Below are 11,586 nucleotides of genomic sequence, written 5' to 3'. Positions count from 1 at the left end.
ATGTATCCTTATTGCATGGTGGGGAGTCTTCTGGGTATATGCCCAGGAGTGGTATAGCAGGATCTTCTGGAAGTAAGGTACCCAGTTTTCGGAGGAACCGCCAGACTGATTTCCAGAGTGGTTGTACCAATTTGCAACCCCACCAGCAGTGGAGGAGTGTTCCTCTTTCTCCACACCCTCTCCAACACCTGCTGTCTCCTGAATTTTTAATCTTAGCCATTCTGACTGGTGTAAGATGAAATCTTAGGGTTGTTTTGATTTGCATTTCCCTAATGACTAATGAAGTTGAGCATTTTTTAAGATGTTTCTCCGCCATCCGAAGTTCTTCAGGTGAGAATTCTTTGTTTAACTCTGTACCCCATTTTTTAATAGGGTTGTTTGGTTTTCTGGAGTCTAACTTCTTGAGTTCTTTATATATATTGGATATTAGCCCTCTATCTGATGTAGGATTGGTGAAGATCTTTTCCCAATTTGTTGGTTGCCGATTTGTCCTCTTGATGGTGTCCTTTGCCTTACAGAAACTTTGTAATTTTATGAGGTCCCATTTGTCAATTCTTGCTCTTAGAGCATACGCTATTGGTGTTCTGTTCAGAAACTTTCTCCCTGTACCGATGTCCTCAAGGGTCTTCCCCAATTTCTTTTCTATTAGCTTCAGAGTGTCTGGCTTTATGTGGAGGTCCTTGATCCATTTGGAGTTGAGCTTAGTACAAGGAGACAAGGATGGATCAATTCGCATTCTTCTGCATGCTGACCTCCAGTTGAACCAGCACCATTTGTTGAAAAGGCTATCTTTTTTCCATTGGATGTTTTCAGCCTCTTTGTCGAGGATCAAGTGGCCATAGGTGTGTGGGTTCATTTCTGGATCTTCAATCCTGTTCCATTGATCCTCCTGCCTGTCACTGTACCAATACCATGCAGTTTTTAACACTATTGCTCTGTAGTATTGCTTGAGGTCAGGGATACTGATTCCCCCAGATTTTCTTTTGTTGCTGAGAATAGTTTTAGCTATCCTGGGTTTTTTGTTGTTCCAGATGAATTTGATAATTGCTCTTTCTAACTCTGTGAAGAATTGCCATACTTACTTTTTAAAAGTATCATTAAGGTTTCATGAATTTAAACATACCTGAGATATTTTAATTCACTATTTTTATTATTGTTCAAATTGCCATAACTTTAGTTAGTACAAACTTTCTCACATTTTCAAGTCCATTTGGCATGATCCTAGCAGTCCTTTTTTTAAATTATAAAAAATAGTTTTAATGATACATACATACAGTCAGAGGATGTTAAAAAGATGCAAAGTAATATATTTGAAGGCAAAAAAAAAAAAAACCTAAAAGGAAAATATATGTATTCTCAGAGCTAGTAGATTGGCTAGCAGGAGCATGAGGAAGAGGAGGCACACCTGCACTGCGGGAGACCAGGAATGGGCCAGCAAGAGCATACTGTCAGCTGAGTTGCCCAGACTCCTCTTGCCTTCTTAGAGAAGACTCAGAGACCTCACAGCTCTCCAACTCACTCTCTCTGGGGTATCTGGTTACTTCCATTGCTTTTGTGCCCCGTGAGATATCTCAGGCTCATTTTTCTAAGTCCTACCCTCATTCCTAGAGCTGAAGTTACCATTATTACAAATATTTTATATGATAAAAATTATATATAGCAGAGATATATTTCTGGATATATTTCTTTGCCTTTCTAGCAGACAAAGCTGTCAGGAAGGTTTTAGTTTTTAGTTTTGTTTGTTTGTTTTTGCTTTTTGTTTCCAGGGTAAAATGCATTTTGAATTATGCTGATATTCCTAATTCAAATTCTGGATTCTTGTATAACTTTGCTATTCTTATATCTGTATTTCTGTATTGCTGGGAATTATGATTTTTTTAAAATATTTCTTTATTATATGTAAGTACACTGTAGCTGTCTTCAGACGCACCAGAAGAGGGCATCAGATCTTTTTACGGATGTTTGTGAGCCACCATGTGGTTGCTGGGATTTGAACTCATGACCCTTGGAAGAGCAGTTGGTGCTCTTACCCACTGAGCCATCTCTCCAGCCCTGGGAATTATGTTTTTTAAGTGTAACCACATTCTTGCTCAATGGCTTTATGTCATGGTGACAATACTCAAATAATAAAATCAACAGCAATTCTTACATCATTATTACCTAACTCAGTTGTTGATATTGGTAGTACTTTTGATAGTTGGGGCATATCCTATTGTGAATATATAGTCAAGAGCTCTACTGTAAAGTAACAACAGTTCCTCTCTGTGGTCAAAGCTGAGCCAGGCAGATTATATTCTTTTACTTGCTTCTGATAAAAGATTTCTTTATTTTGTTTTTAAAAAAGTAAACAAATATTTTCGATTATAATTTTTAAAGAAATAAGATTCCTATTCCATCCTTTTCAATCTACCCTATGACCAAAGAAATCCATATATCAACAGATAACATTTAAAAATTCCTTTAATAAGTAGAACAACTGGTTAGATAGTTCATTTGTCCTCAGGACACCAAGAGAAAATTAATTGGATGCTAAGGGCATTAAGGAGTTTGGGAGTCTGTGTAGACTAAAGAAGGGTCCCACATTTCTTTTTCCAGCTGCATAGTACCCCTCAGGGTGGACCCACTATAATTAATTCCACCAGGTCTCTGCTGATAGGCTTCTGGGTTGTTTCCAGCATTGTGCTTTCAGATAGCGCTGGAATGAACAGCCTGGTCCATATGCCTTTTTGTTTCTTTGCCAGTGTTTCTGTGGAAGAGATTCCTAGAAGTGTGATGGGTGGGTCAAAGGGTAAATACGGATGACGGTTTGCTTGAGACTGCCAAATTCCCCTTCACAGGGGTTGAACCATCTTGCATTCTCATTGTCAAAATATGAGCATGTCTATTCCCCCGCAGTCTGGCCTGCTGAGCATGATGTCAGAGATTTGGGCTTTTGCCAACATGATAGGTGAGAAAATGATATTTCACTGTAGCTTTAATTTTCATTTCTCTTATTACAAAAAAGTTAAGAGTCGCTTGCCCTTTCTGTGAATTGTGCCTTTGTGTAAAGAAACAATAGTCTGGTGTTTCTCTTCTCCACATTTAGACTTTCAGTGTATAAATTACATTTTTTCCTGATTTGTAATTTGTCTCTTTAGTTGGGTATTATGGTGTTGTTTCTTTTCTCTGTGAAAATTCTTTTGTGTTACTGACTTAAAAACAGAATCACAGAAAGTTTTCTTGATTCAGGAACTCGTGTTTCCATCCACTTCAGACTTTGCTATACTGGAGTCTAGGGAGTTGAAAAGGCCACTTAAGAAAATCATGTCTAATTTGGGAAGCTAGACATAATCCAGTTCCCTTGAATGGTCAAGGCCTACATTATGTTTATGGGGCTTCCTTTTGACATGACTCAATTATCTTTTCTATATTTGGCTTCATGTTATGACTCTTAAAAAGTATTTTTCCCATCTATAAATATGGACTTAAAATAGTCCCACCTTATGTAACTGCTTTAATTTTTCATTTATGTATTTAATGTGTGTTGCACATGTGCACATGCATACACACACACACACACACCACAGTACTCATGTGGAGGGTGGAGAATAACTTGCAGAAAACAATTCTTCCTCCACTATGCAGGCTCTGGGGATTGAACTCAGGCTGCCATCTTGGTGGCAAGTGCTTTTATCTGCTGAGTCATCTCTCCAGCTTAATTATATTCAATAAAAAAAAATCTTAAAAAAAGAAAGTTGTTTTCTATATTGTTACAGGTATCTACTTTGTCTCTCAGTATTCAGAGCCTGCAGTTTCTTTCTATCTGGCCTGTGTGGAATGCACTAATACACAACAATGCTAATTACGAACCTCAGTGAAGATATTTCACAGAGACAGGAGAGTGGGGCCAAAGAATTGAATGAACTGGTGGCGTCCATTCAGAAAAATCTTAAAGGATTTCCTGCTTCTCCCTCTCCCAACAAAAATAAGTTTGGAACTTTGAAGTTTGGAAGTAAATATCAGGTCTGTATTTTAAGCATGATGGTTTTCTGTGGGCCTGTGTACCTGGCAGGGTGTGAGAGTTCTGACAGAGGGAAGTGTGTGTGGGGGGGGGGCAGCTGGTTCCACCTAAGTCTTTGCCATGCTACTGTCTTGGTTACCCATGTCACCTTGCGATGAGTCTGGTCTGGTGGGCAGACAAAAGCTGCTGCTGGTGTTTTGGGAGAGCAGACCTCTTCCCAAGTGTTACAGCTCTTATGACAGAAGCTCTCAGATGACATAATTCCCTGGATAGGATTTATATACAGTTTTGGGGGTGATTCAGGGTTTGACAGCAGGTACTTATCATTGGCTTGGACTGAGAGCTTGGGGAAACCTTATTTACATGTGGGAAGGCTTGGTGCTGTTCCTAAGTGACTGATAGCCACACACCTCTCCTGTGGGGGTGGGGGTGGGGGTGGGGGTGGGGTGGGGTTAGGGGTGGGGGTCTGTAACTGCAACAGGAGCCAGGGGCCCAAACTCCTTCTGTCCCATGTAGGCGGAAGCTGCCAACCAGGTCGCCAGGGTTCAAAGTTGGTGCTGGACCAAAGGATGGGAGTATATTGATATTTCACAAGATATAGTAGCATAAACAGGGACCAGGCTACCTGTGCACAGTTCACTTCCTGACATACAACCATACCAAAAGGACACTTGCTCAACTATATTCATAGCAGCCTTATTTATGATACCAGAAGCTGGAAATAACCTAGATGTTCCTCAGTTGAAGAACGGATAAAGAAAATGTGGTTCATTTACAAAATGGAGTATTTATTACTCAGCCGTTAAAAAAAATGACATCATGAAATTTACAGGTAAATGGATGGAAGTAGAAAAAAATTATCCTGAGTGGGTAACCCAGACCTGGAAAGACAAGCATGGTGTGTATTTACACAAAGAATAATGAAGTTATAAACCATTGACTCTGAGAGGTTAGATAAAGCAGAGGGGCTCTAGAGAGACACATAGATCTCCCTGGGGAGGTGGAACAGAATAGATTTTATGAGTAAACTGTTGGTGGGTGGGAATGGGAGTTGGAGGGATCTGGCAGGGAGGAATGGAGAGAGTATGAGGAGAGATAGCTGGAATTGGGGGTCATTTGGGGGTGGTGTGGAAATCTAGTGCACTGAAAACTGCTTGGAATGCATGAAGGTGATCCTAATGACGATCCCTAGTACTGGGGGATATAGAGTGTCAACTAGCTATTTATTGTTGCCAGACTGAAATCTATTTAGTGATACTAATAAGGACTCCTAGTAATGGAAAATTTGGGGTCCCAAATGGCCATCTTTTGCAGCCAGGCAAGGTTTCCAGTTGTGGGAGTGGGTGTCATTTGGCTGAATTTTTGGCCAAGGGGGGTCTCATGGAGATCCTTAAATAGCTCAGACTGATGCTAGGAGAATGAGTAGCTCTCAGAAAACTGACAGCAGCCAGGTGCTACCTGACAGGCAGACAGGTGGTCATTACTGGGGTCAACACCCACACAGCACATTGAACACAGAAAGGTTGAGCTTGTGCTTGCAAGGAGCCCTCAACCCTACATTCTAGTCTCCTTGGCACAGGTAGGTACTCTGCAGGGTAGGAATAGAAAAACTTAGACACCAACCCAGCCACTAAGCCTTTGATCTATAATCTGTCCTGCCTGCAAGATGTTCTGGGACAATAGTGGTAGAACACTTGCGGGAGTGGACAATCAATGTCTGATCTACCTTGAGGTCCATGCTATGAGAGGGAACCCATGTCCTACACTGCCTGGATAGCCAGTAACCAGAGACTGGATAGCTCAGAGTAGAACCAAACACAACTAGCAAAAAATCAAAATGATTCCTAATGATATTCTACTACACTCACAGATCAGTGCCATGTCCACTTGCCATCAGAGATGCTTCTTCCAGTGTCAGATGGGTTCTGATGCAGAGACCCATAGACAGACATTATGAAGAGAGAGTGTAAACTAGAAGGCTCTATTGGGCTCCTTGGAGAGCTGAGAACACTGTGGATGGGAGGGAAGGAAGATAGTGGGAGTCAGAGGGGATGGGGGACACCAGGAGAGCATGGTCCACAGAACCAGCTAAGCAGGGCTCATAGGGGCTTACAGAGACTGAAGTGACCATAGTGGGACCTGTATGAATCTGAGCCAGGTCTGCTTATATGTTATAATTATGCACCTTGGTGTCCTTGTGGGATACCTAACAATGGGGATGGGTGTTATCCCTGAATCTTTTGCCTTCTCTTGGAATGCTTTTCTTCCTATTGGGTTCCCTTTTCTGGCTTTGCTATGAGGGCTTTTGTCTTGTCTTCTTGTATCTTGTCATGTTGTGTTTGGTTGCTGTCCCTGGTGGCTTTCTCTTTTCTGAAGGGAAACTAAGGGGGGATGGATATGGGGACACTAGAAAGAGCAGAGGGAGGGGACACTGGTCAGGATGCAATACATAAGAGAAGAATTTATTATTATTATTTTAAAAAAGATAGTTGTGCTGAATTTTGGACCACTTTGGGGGTCTGAAAGTGAAAAAGGCCTCTCCAGGGAAGTAAAATCTCTCATGAGACTTGAAGCCTGAATGGGCCAGCCAGAGACAGTGTCCTGGGATAAGGGACAAGAGTTACTGAAACCTGGACTTTCTGAGGAGGCAAAACTAGTCTAGAGTTTCTAGATCAGAGAGAGCAAGACAAGAAATACAGAAGGCAGAAGAGCCTGGGGCTGAGGCCAGCTGTTACTGAAGGACTCTACGTTGCTTTAGAATTTGGATTTAGTCCCAGGACTAAATCCCAGAAACTGTTAATTGCATTTTTTTTTGAAAATAAAAAACGAACAAACTATGCAAGGTTTCTTTGTGTAGCCCTGGCTGACTTGGAACACACTCTGTAGACCAGGCTGGCCTCAGACTCAGAAATCTGCCTGCTTCTGCCTCCCAAGTTCTGGGATTAAAGGTGTGCTCCACCACTGCTCAGTTTAATTGTATATTTTAAGACATTTTTTATACTTATAGCCTAAATAAATAAGTAGAGATATTTAATTATTAATTATTTAATTTTTGGATGTGTTCTTGGACTTGGACTGGTGTTATTTTTGGATACGGGACAGGCTGAATCTACCCCATTAAACGTCCTAGTTAACCACTGGAGAGAAGTTAGGAAAAGAGAAGAAAACTTGTCAATATTAGTAAAGAAGGGCAAGTTGCTCACTCTCTGCTCCTCTGAATGGCTCACCTTTGGAGTAGGGTGGCCACCCACATGGACCTTGCAGGTGATCAAAGCAGTAGAGGAAAAAGATCTTTAGGCCAGGATCCCTCGGGAACCCAGACTAAGTGCCCTACATAGTTACCTGGAAGGATCTAGTGGAGGACCCCCACCCTGCCTCTCGGATAAAGGCCTTTTGGTCTGTGAGACTCTCCCAGGTCCTGGACATGAAGGAGAAGAACCCCAACAAGTCTGTAAAGAACATCCTCCAGGACTCTTTCACAGTGGATCTGCTACTGATGGATTCTTCACCCTCTTACCCCACTACAATGGCTCCCCCTCAAGGATCTCCCTTGAGCCCTTACCCAGTAAGGATAAGGCCCTTATTCCTCTGGCCCCAGCAATGAAGAAGGGTAGGAAGGGACCCTCGGAACTGGGACTGGTCATGGGGATCCATAACAAAAGGGCTACTTTACCCTATACAACAGTGGCCCTCCCCAGCTGAGCCTCCAGGCCCATAGATGAGGATAGCAATCAGACCATACATTATTGTCCCTTCTTTTCGACCAACTTGTACAACTGGAAGGCCCACCACAGATAACCACAAGGGGCTGATTAATCTCTTTGAGACTGTTTTATTTACTCATCAGCCTACCTGGGATGATATCCAACAATTCATGAGAGTGCTCTTCAGGACCTAAGATGTGAAAGAGGATAATGCAGGAAGCCAGGAAGAATGTCTCCTCAGACAGAGGGGCACCATTGATTGATCAGGTTGTCATTGACAGCGGGTTTTCCCTGATTAGACCTGACTGGGAGTTTAATTCAGCCAAAGGTAAGGAGTACCTTAAGGTCCCTGGCAGCCCACAAATTTGACCAAGGTATGTGAGGTTAGACAGGGATCAGATGAGTTCCCTGCTGCCTTCCTAGAGTAGCTCACGGAGGCAATACACACCCTATGACCCCAGCAGTGAGGAGCACAAAGCTACTGACTATGGATTTTATAGACCAGGCTGGTAGAGATATCAGAACAAGCTTCAGAGTTTAGAGGGACTACAGGGTAAGTCATTGAGGGATTTAGTGGAGGTTGCTGAGAAAGTCTACCATAATAGGGAGACAGAGTAGGAGAAGGAGCAGAGAAAGAGAAAGAAAGAGAAAGAGAAAGAAAGAAGATGCAAGGTAGATGAAAAAGAAAAGTGACAGGAAAGGAATTAACAGAGAATCTTGGCTACAGTAGTTAATGAAAGCAGAGAAGAGAGACTCCAACCAAGGAGAGTCAGAAGACCCCTTGGAAAGGACCAGTGAGTATATTGCAAGGAGAGGTTGAAGAAAGTGCCAAGAGTGCCCCACAAAATGGAAGCTGGATGCAGGAAATTCCAGGTCTTGGGAATAGTGCCCCCAAAGAGTAAAGATGTTAGCCCCCTTGGGAAGACAGTGACTGGAAAGGATGGGGTTCAGACCCCTCAACCCGAGCCCAGGGTAATCTTGAACCTACCCAAGTCTTGGTGGATACTGGGGCCCAACACTCAGCCCTCCTCCAAGCTCATGGGACCAACAAAAATTGTGGGTCCAAGGGGCCACTGGAACTAAACAATATTCATGGACTGCCCAAAGAGTTGTGGACCTGCCATGGGCTGGGCATTCCACTCGCTCATGGCCATCCCTGACTGCCCCTATTCCCTGCTCAGGAAAGATTTGCTATACAGGATGGGGGCTCAGATCTACTTCCTTCCCAAGGGCCCTCAATTGAGAGGCCCTGCTGGAGAACCGGTTCAGGTTCTGACTATTTTGCTGGAGGAAGAATATAAATTGTTTGAGACTAAAACCCAAAAGGCAGAGGATATTGGTTAGTGGCTGGAAAAGTTTCTTCTTGCTTGGGTTGAAATGGCCGGGCTGGAACATGTGTGTCTGCAGGGCTCCATGGACGTGGAGCTTAAGACCTAGGCTGATCCCATCCCAGTGCGCCAGTACCTGATATTGCAGGAGGCACAAGAAGGTATTAAGCCTCACATTGACAGGCTGCTATAACTAGGGGTCCTGGTAAGTGTTGCTCTCCTTGGAACACTCCCCTGTTGCCTATAAAGAAGCCCGGTACTCAGGACTATCACCCCGTGCAAGACCTGAGAGACAGGAGCAGCTTCTGCATTGATGGACAATGGAAGGCTGGGGCTGCGGTGGTACAGCAGGTATGTCTTTGTGACGGGGCCTGTGCATGGGGCCATTTATCAACAACAGGGACTCCTAACCTCCAAAGGCAAGATCATCAAGAACAAACCAGAAATAGTTGACCTACTACAGGCCTGTTTTAAACTGGAAAAAGTGAGTATAATCCATCGACCTGGGTACCAGAAGGGTGAGGACCCCATAGCTAGTGGGAACTGCCTGGCAGACTGGGTGGCAAAGGAAGTAGCAATAAAAGAAATAAATACTATCCTCTTGACAAACCACCACCTAGGGGAAGAGAGCCCAGATTGGAAGTTGAGAAATGGCTGGCCACCACCTGGGTATACTGATCATGAACTTAAGCAGATTAAAGGGTGCCCCACTAACTATTTGGACAAAAGTGGACATTGGAAGACATTAGGGGGAAAGACCATCCTACCAGAACACCAGGCCTCTGAACTGCTTACACAAATGCACAAATATAACCCCTTGGTAGGAGAAAATTAGAACAGGTGATCAAAAGAATAGGTGTAGTTATTTTAAATCTAGGAAAACAAGCAGACATGATAGCTAGGAATTGTGAAGCTTGTCAGAAGGTAAATTCCTATCCCACTAGGACACCATCAGTAAAAAGGCTAAAGGATAACCATCCTGGAGTATTTTGGGAAGTTGATCTTGCTGAAGTCAGACCAGGAAAATATTGGTATACATATCTCCTAATCTTTGTAGATACTTTTTCTGGATGGGTAGAAGTCTACCCTACTAAGAGAGAAACCACACAGGTGGTAACGAAGAAGATACTAGAGGAGACACTTCCTTGATTTGGTATGCCTAAAACCATCAGCTCAGATAATGGGCCAACCATTGTTTCTCAGGTACCCCAGAGATTCCACATGAGTACCAAGTTGGAGATTGGGTATATGTTAAGAGACACCATGACTTCATTTCTTTCATATGACAATTCACTCAAGACTGTGAGCAATGAATCCTGAAACATCAACTGCTTAGTTCCCTGGCCAAGGTCATCCATGACAACTTTGGCATCATGGAAAGGCTCATGACCATCACTGCTACTCAGAAGATTGTGACTGGTCCCTCTGGAAAGCTGTGGTGTGATGGCCATGGGTCTTTCCAGAACATCATCCCTACATTCACTGGTGCTGCCAAGGCTGTGTGAGGTGTATAAGAAGCTCATTGGCACAAACTTCCATGTTCCAACCCTCAAGATATTCTTTTTGATCTGACATGCCACCTGAAGAAAACTTCCAAGTATGATGACATCAAGAAAGTGGTAAAGCAGGCATCCGAGAGCCCACTGAAGGGCATCCTGGGCTACACTGAGGACCAGGTTTTCTCCTGTGACTTCAACAGCAACCCTCACCTTCCTCCTTTGATACTGCAACTGGCATTGCTCTCAATGACAACTTTGTAAAGCTCATTTCCTGGTATGACAATGAATATGGCTACACCAAGAAGGTGGTGGACCGCAAAACCTACATGGTCTCCAAAGAGTAAGAAACCCTGGACCACCTACCGCAGCAAGGACACTGAGAGCAAGAGAGAGGCCCTCAGTTGCTGAGGAGTCCCTGTCCCAACTTGGCCCCCAACACTGAGTATCTCCATCACAATTTCAATCCCAGACCTGCATAATAACAGAAGGGGCTTAGGCAGTCCTCCCTACTCTCTTAAATGCCATCAATAAAGTTCTGATGTACCCACCAAAAAAACCCTACTAATGACTATTTATGAGTGAACTTTGCAACCATACAAACTCATTTATACATCTGAGAAAGGGATTCCATTTAATTTTTCTTTGGAGTTGAATCACTTCTTATTTAGTCCTATCACTTATAGGACATCATAAGATTCATATTTCCATTAAAAGGCTAATATAGATTTATGTTTTACCTGACTTCAGAACTACTAATCATACAGATTTCTTCTAAGCTATTTTCTAGACTTTCATGATCAGTATAATGATGCTACCATTAGTTTTAACATAGTTTAGTTTCTTTTTATGCTGCTATTTCTTGTGAAATATCAATATATTCCCATTCTTTGGTCCAGATGGCAAAGTAAAAACAGAAAAACATAACGATCATATATTAATTATTTGGGATGCTCATGGAAGATTTTTTTCTAACTGTTCCTTGGATAATAGTCAAGGGTGTAATTATAATCAATTGGTTCTATGGTATGTTCATAATAACACACAGGATTGAAAAC

The 11,586-nt window shown here is 42.8% G+C and overlaps 1 pseudogene; it reads left to right on the top strand.

The window, feature by feature from the left end:
• The first annotated feature begins 10,295 nt into the window (after positions 1 to 10,295).
• On the top strand, positions 10,296 to 10,875 carry LOC127679768 (glyceraldehyde-3-phosphate dehydrogenase-like; annotated as a pseudogene).
• The last annotated feature ends 711 nt before the right edge of the window (positions 10,876 to 11,586 follow it).

Source organism: Apodemus sylvaticus, chromosome 3, assembly GCF_947179515.1.
Source record: "Apodemus sylvaticus chromosome 3, mApoSyl1.1, whole genome shotgun sequence".
NCBI lineage: Eukaryota > Metazoa > Chordata > Mammalia > Rodentia > Muridae > Apodemus > Apodemus sylvaticus.
The sequence above is the reverse complement of the archived record's forward strand: the minus strand, read 5'-3'. Positions and strand labels throughout refer to the sequence as shown.